The sequence below is a fragment of the Charadrius vociferus genome, unplaced genomic scaffold (assembly GCF_000708025.1).
Source record: "Charadrius vociferus isolate BGI_N301 unplaced genomic scaffold, ASM70802v2 scaffold532, whole genome shotgun sequence".
Lineage (NCBI taxonomy): Eukaryota > Metazoa > Chordata > Aves > Charadriiformes > Charadriidae > Charadrius > Charadrius vociferus.
Window position 1 is genome coordinate 1,899,257 of NW_009647271.1, and position 7,214 is coordinate 1,906,470.

A 7,214-nucleotide genomic window follows, 5' to 3' on the forward strand; every position below is an offset into this window, starting at 1 on the left:
ACCTATGGCTTTGAGGGAAATGATAGTTTAATTTTGGATGCTAAGCTGACGCTACACTAGTTTTGGAAGCTCAACAACAAAAGTAGATGGGGGTTTCCACCCAGCTTCACTTCTGCTGCCTCTGCAGCAGTTCCCCAAAACCAGGCTGCTTACGCAGGGCTTGCTTAACATCATCACCCCTTCCCTGCTCGCAGAGGGCCCTGTGTCACAAAGGGGGAAGCAACGGGCATATGGTATCACAAGGGAGATAGGGCAGAGAGACAAAAAAAATCCTGCAAAGGTGGGCAGATGGCTGGCCTGCCTCAGGGGCTGAGCCCATCCTGTCTTCAGACACAGTGGAAAAAACCCTAAGTGAAATGAAGGCAAAGGTTTACCTTCAGGTTTAGCTACATTTAAAAGTCTCTCAAACACAATTAATATGTGTACTAGATCCTCTCACCTCCAGGAGCCACTCCCGCAGTGTTGACACCCATGGCGTAAGGAGGCATTTGCATCCATGAGTCAGCAGAAGGCACTTGGCATCTTCTCAGTGCAAAGGGGCAGTTGACCTGCCAGCCCAGCCAGGGACACAGCCCCACTGACTGTGGCACTCCCTGAATGAGGGTAGTCAGTGCTCAAGTCAGACCGACCAGCCCAGGTCTTCCTTGTCCAAAATCCACCCCTCATACCCAGCTCCCCAGTATCCATCAGCATTCAGGGCTGGGATGTCCCTATCTCCCCCAAATACTGACAAAAATTCAGCACTGTGTTCCTAGCAAAAAGCAGCCACAGATTAAAACATCCCCTGCAGGATTAAAGAAAACCATTTCAGGGTAGCAGCATTTGGGGTGGATTTTGAAAGCACTTTTTTTTCCCACCCTGGGAAAGACAAAAGTCTTTCTGTATTTTAGGCACAGTAATAGGCAAATAGGTTTTCTCTGGAATAAGCAAACTAGGAACAACCGGAGGAAGAGTGGTAACACTGCACTGTCAGAAGGAAAAAGCCCAAGGGGAAGGCAAGCTTGGCTTCGCTGCCCCAGCCATCGTTACACAGGGCTCAGGCTGCTGCACCCGAGCCCTGTGAAACAATCTTGTGTCCATGCTGAAAGCTGTCCCTGGGATGTGTCCGTGCCGGAATTTCATCCTCCCATCAGCTGACGATGCACAGGCGAACCATATTACCGGCACACCATCGTTTCCATCCGACGAACAGCTCCTGTGCGAAGTGTTGACATGTCTCCAAGAAGCTCTGCAATCTGGATCATAATGAAAGATGTGTTTGTTTGCATCTCATTCAAGTCCTTGTTTGTCCTCTCTAAAAACCACAGTGTAATTCAGCTCCGGGGCAGGCTCCGGCATGGCGACAGCACAAGAGCAGTGTGGGGGGTGTCCAAGACCTCCCCACACCCTGCTCCCTTTAAAACACACAGCTCTGGCATGAGGCAACTGAACCAATTTTTTATTATTATTATTAGTTTTTCCTCTCCAGGCAAATAAAGCCTCTGCACAAACCAGTCTGACTCCAGCTGGATTTCGCACTTCCCAAAGGAACTGGAGAAACCGGTTGGTGATGGGGCAACCCCTCCACAACCACCATGGCGCTGGATGGGCACCTGCCCTGGCTCCTTGCACCTGGAGAGGTGATGGGGGCACCTGTGCTGCCTCATGCACCCCTTACCCAGCTCTCTCTCCTCTTAATAAGGAATTTCAGCAGGTTTCCATGCAGGGAAATAACCCCCTCACTGCTGTCTGCAGTGCCAGGGCTCTCCTTCAAGCTTGGCCCAAAACCCTTCTCCTTCATTTCAAGTGGGATAAACAGTTTGATCACAGGAGTGGTCAGGACCAAGCAGGATTCAACCGCACAGCTATGGGCTCCCACCCAGAGAAGAGCCCACAGGGCTGAGGAAGGCATCAGGGAAGACCTATCAGCTTTTTGGGGCCACCCGGAGTTGGCAGCAGAGCTGCTGGGGTCAGCATCCCTTTGACCAGAGGGTGGGCCCACATCATCCCAGGCTCCAGGCTAAGAAATTCCCTTCTTCCCAAAGTGGGTCTGTCTGGAACCCAGGCGAGAGTCAGCAACATCAAGGGGGATCCCTACTTCCACACCCCCAATTCGTTAACACCACAGAACCAGGGCCACAAGGTGGGAGAACCAGCTCCGTGCTCCCTGACGTGTGCGGCACACACCGCTGCTCACAAGCATCGCTCTGCTGCAGGTCCCAGAGGTGCAACCCACTGCAACGGAGACAGAGCAGGGAGCCTCACCCAGCACCCCACACACCGCCGTTACTGGGAGATCCCTCGAGTAGATTAGATGCATGAGTGCATCCTTATTACCTGCATAAGACATTCCACATATCCCAGCTCAGCAGTTAAAACTCCCCGGCCACCAGCTTCAGAGGGCAGAGCCAGAGCTCAGGCACCTCAGGTGCTGCACGCCCAGCGTGGCCCTGCTCCCAGCAGGAGACAACATCTCCACAGTCTTTAATCCAGAAGCTCATCGCCATCTCACCCAGCCTCCTCCATAGCTGTTTTGCTCTGACATATACATGAGTAATACCATGACAAAACACTCCAGCAAGACTCCACCAGCCAGAAGAGCCTCTGTGCCCCGATTCACCCCCACAGCAGGGGAGGGGGGACACAGCAGCATTGCTGCAACACACATGTCTTCTAGTCATTAGTCCAGCCCAGTCAGCACATGCTCCCAGCAAAAATGCAAAATGTACACCCAGAAGCAACCTTGAAGCTTTTACTGAACTTCTTGGCTGCTGCCATGACTCTCCCAAAACCAACTAGCCACTCACTCCTGCTGCAGCGCCATGTCCTCCAAGCCCCAGGAGATGCCCCTGGTTTTCAGAGAAGCCAGTAAAAGGCAAAGCTGCTGAGTCAGCACCAAGCCCTGGGGAGAAAGCCCTGAGTCAGCTCTGCTTGGAGCCAACACTCCCCTCCTCAGCACTCCTGGCAGCCTCAGCCTTGCCCTGGCAGCCAGCACACAGGGAACACATGGGCAAGGGTTTGCAGGCTGCAGAACTCAAACCCAGGAGCAGCCCATCACTACCCACAGCCTAGGACCCATTAACACCACGCAAGGACCAAGGGGTCACACCCACAAACCTTCTGGAAAAGCACACACCAGCACAGAGCAAAGCTGCAAAGCAGAGCTGTGGCCCGGGTTATATAGCACCCGTGTCCTACAGCAGCCTCAGCTCAACGCGCTTCAGCTGGGGAAGGGAGGTGGATGCCACGGGGAGGTCCCAGCTGCCCCAGCCATCACTGTGCTTCATGGCCATGAACAGGCAGACTCAGCCAGCCTGGGAACGGCCTGTCTGTCTTTCCAGAACCTCTCCTACGAGCTGGGCCCCTCTGAGGCTTTACGAGTCCCTGTGCATGCAAAGGCTGCTTGCCACAGCTTCCTCCACATTATTACATTTGGATTATTATATTATATTTGGATGTTCTGCATCTCCTCCCCTGCAGGGAACAGCAAGAGGAATGAAATCTTAGACACATTGCTTTAAACTAGGTGAGATGACTATTGAAAATTACCCTTTCTTTTGTCTTCCCCTCGCCTCGCTGCTCTCACTTAGATCTAGCTGGGTATCTCCATGGATGCTCCTGTCCCAGAGGGCCAAAAGGAGTGTCTTCCCTTGGAAAACACTGCTGCTCAGCCTTAGCCCAGCTCCACGATGCACTGCCCACGTCGCAACCTGAGTGAGCAGCCAGGTGCCGGCTGCAGCAACGGCCACGTACTGGTACCGGTGCATGCCACTGGCTGGGGTGCTCCTGGCCTGCTGTGGGTGTCCCTGTCACCCACGCTCAGCTCCAGCACACAGCCCAGGAGAACTGCTGAGGAGGGACCCAAGGGAGCAGTTATATGTAGCCTGTTCCCTATTTTCTGCCCAGCCTTGGCCAGAGATTTCCAAATGTTGCTTCGGGCAAAATCAAGGCATTGGGGTGATGCTGAGATAAGTCCATGTGACACCCCAAAATGAACTTCACAGGGCTGTTTTGTTTTCCCTGTCTCTAAGCATCTTGCTGTTGGTAGGGGAGGAGGGAAGGGGGAGGAAGAGGAGGATGAGGAGGAGGGAGCTCACAGTTACTCATAGGGTCTGTCCCTTGATGATTCTCAGTGAAGCTCTGAGGTGAAGGAGGAGGGATTGTCTGGAGAACGTGCCGCCTTTGCTCCAGCACCCGTCCCACCGCATCACGTTCCTGCCCACCCACAGCCAGCCAGAATAAGGCATCACTAAAAGGAGGGTCAAAGTCAGCCAAAGAAAGAGAGGACTGGCCCCTGCAGCAGAGAGGGGAACAGCTTCTGTCAGGGTGGAAAGGAGACACTTGGTTTCTCCCCCCTTGTGCCAGCAGCTCCGCTCCTCCAGGCCTGAATCTTGCTGCTGTGAAGACATTTCTGCACATTATTTTGACTCTGTATTGCTGCTAACCCCTCTCAGAGACTTGCATGTCTCCCTCCTGATATTTTTCTGTTTTATTTGACAACCAATTTGGTTTTCAATTTGATATCTCCTGGAACAGCTGGTCCCGATACTGCTAACCTTATTTACCATTCAACCAGCACCTCTGACAAGCATCACGAAGAGACTTTTCCAGTTTTAATTAAGCTCGTGATGGGTGGAAGGAGAGCTCCCATCTCCCTCAGTGGTGTTGCACCACATCAGCTGGTCAGGCTTGGGGCTCAAACAAGTCCCGTCACACTTCAGAGGCGAGGGAAACACCTGCCTCATCGCACCACGGCACATCCCTGGGCGCACAGCCTCCTCCCCTGCGGCCAACGCTCCCACTGCTCAGAGGAGCTCGATGCGAGAGCCAGATCACCTCTCTTACCTCATACCAGGGTGACTCACTTCAAATCACATCTTTCCCCCTCTCATTTCAAGCAGCGCAGGACCAAGCAGGTCTCTCTCTGTACTGATGGAGACACTGATGCTGGTGTTCAAAGTGCCAACAGCTTGGCTACTGTTTTGCTGGAGTATGGCCACAGCGCCCTCCCCCACAGCCCGTACGTGTCCTTAGAGTAGGGAGAAGCTGTTGCTCAGAGGACCAGACCACAGTGTGCCCCAACACAGTAGATAAATCAGGGCCGTTCCCTCCCTGCAGCACATGGGCTGAGCCGTGCAAATGATGATGCACTTGTTCCTTATCGGGAGAGGACAGCAGCAGCAGGTTGATGCTAAAGCAACATCAGAATGTTGTTAAAGCAGCACGGAAGCTGGGACGACCAGCAGGAGCGGGACAGCAGAGCTGGGAGAAGGTGCAGCAGCAGAAAAAAGCTTGATGAGAAGCTGCCTACAAATGCCCCTGATCTTACTAGCCAGTCTGAGGGTGGGATGGGACATTATGCGGTGGCATGGGCTGTGGGGCACACACCTCCTGCAGCGTGGCCATGGCTCACATGCAAGAGACAAAGCGTATCAGCATAGCTTGGTGAAAAAATGGCCTGTTCTTCCTGAATGGGAAGCAAACAGGTGTTTTAATCAAGATCCTCTGGTCTCGCTGAAGGCAGACCAAGCACGGCGATCTCGCTCCCCTCCACGCTGGGTGCTGAGGTCGTGGTGTTTAGAGAAGAGATGATCCTGTCTCTCCACAGGATGAAAGAGGGCAAACTTTGCCCCAGGCAGGCAGCATCTGATAGACCTCAAACAGACCTGTGCAGACACCCACACGAGTTTCTCAACCTACCTATTTGTCACCGCAGTAAGCTCTGTGCAGCTCTAAGCTAGGAGGTGACTTTGTTCACCAGTGGGCTCGTTACTGATGCTTTATGGAAAAATCAGAGAAGTAACAGGTTACCATGGAAAGTGTTTTCACTAACAACCCAAACCACACGTTCGTCAGAGTTCAGATGCAAAAACACAGCAGATGCCTTGTGCCTATTTTTGGGTAGTGTTGCCCAACTGAAGGGGGCTCTAACAAAGGCAATTCGACTTCATTAGTTCTGCTTTCTTAGGAACAGATAGGTCATTCTGTTGCTTTTAAGAGGAATTCAATTATGTTAATTAGGTATCAAGAGGAAGCCCTTCATCTTCGGAGAGCTGCAAGAAAAGCAATGCTTTGCAAGCACCTGCTCCACCTCTATCCTGGGTCACCTTCAGCCAAGACTTTTCATTAGGTGGCAACAAGCATGTCCTCACATAACGAGGCATCAATATGTCATTTGCTTCTCATTATAGAGTGGAGTCAGCACATATAAGCAAAGACAGTAATTTTTAATCCATCCTTTCTATCCCCGACTCTGCTGCCAGATAGGTCAAGCTGTAATCATGTTTCAAAGGCTTCAGGGTGAGCGTTTGGGAACTGGGTTTCAGGGCAGTGGGTGGAATCCCGCCATTAACCTCCCGCTGTACAAAGTGTACGCACACCGAGCTATTGAAAGACGTGGCACCAGGTCCCGCGGCCAGGAGTGAGCCCTGCAATTACCGATGACTTGCTGGGGATGATGCACACCAGCCAACCTGCGACGCTGCAGCGAGCGAGGCTCAAGACAGGGACAAGGGCCCGGGAAGGGGAAGAAAATGTTGCAGAGCAAGATCTTAATGCCACTTTGATTAAAGAACTGGGTTCTAAGTGGAGTTATTGCTCATCCGGCCACTCCCTCCAACGCTCTGTAATTACAGGTGTGCAAGTGCCATCAGGGTGATGGACACGTAGCGACTATAGGGCACTCCAACACTGCATCTCAGATGTTTGTTGTGGACCTCAGGCAGAGCAAAAATCAGCAGGCCGATATTTCCTCTCCTGCCAAGGATCTCCAGGGAGCTCACAGGACACAGACAGCTTCTCAGATTCAGCAGGGAGCAGGGTCAACACCAGTGGAGGTGGGGGAAGGCACAGCCCCGCTCCCCTTTGGGCAGGCAAACAAGACACCGGAGTTAAGAAAGGCACCAGTTCAGCGCTTGGCTCCAAGCGTGGTTCAAAGGGCATTTAAAAAAAAAATCTACAAACAATTTAAACTGCCATAAAAATCAAACTGCAGCCAAAGCTGGAACTCCGGGGCCAAAGCCTCCCCGACTGTTTGTATTTTGCTAGTACTGTCCTCACAAATACTGGCTGAACATTTAATTCAGCCTCTTCCCCTCGCTCCCGCAGCCTTGCATAGGAAGAGGAGAGTGGGCAGGTTGGAGACAATTCCAGGAACATGTTGTTCTCCCCTCCTCATCCTGCCAGCAGCCACTCTGCGCTGGAAAAAGCTCATGAAACACAAGAAGAGAGGAGAG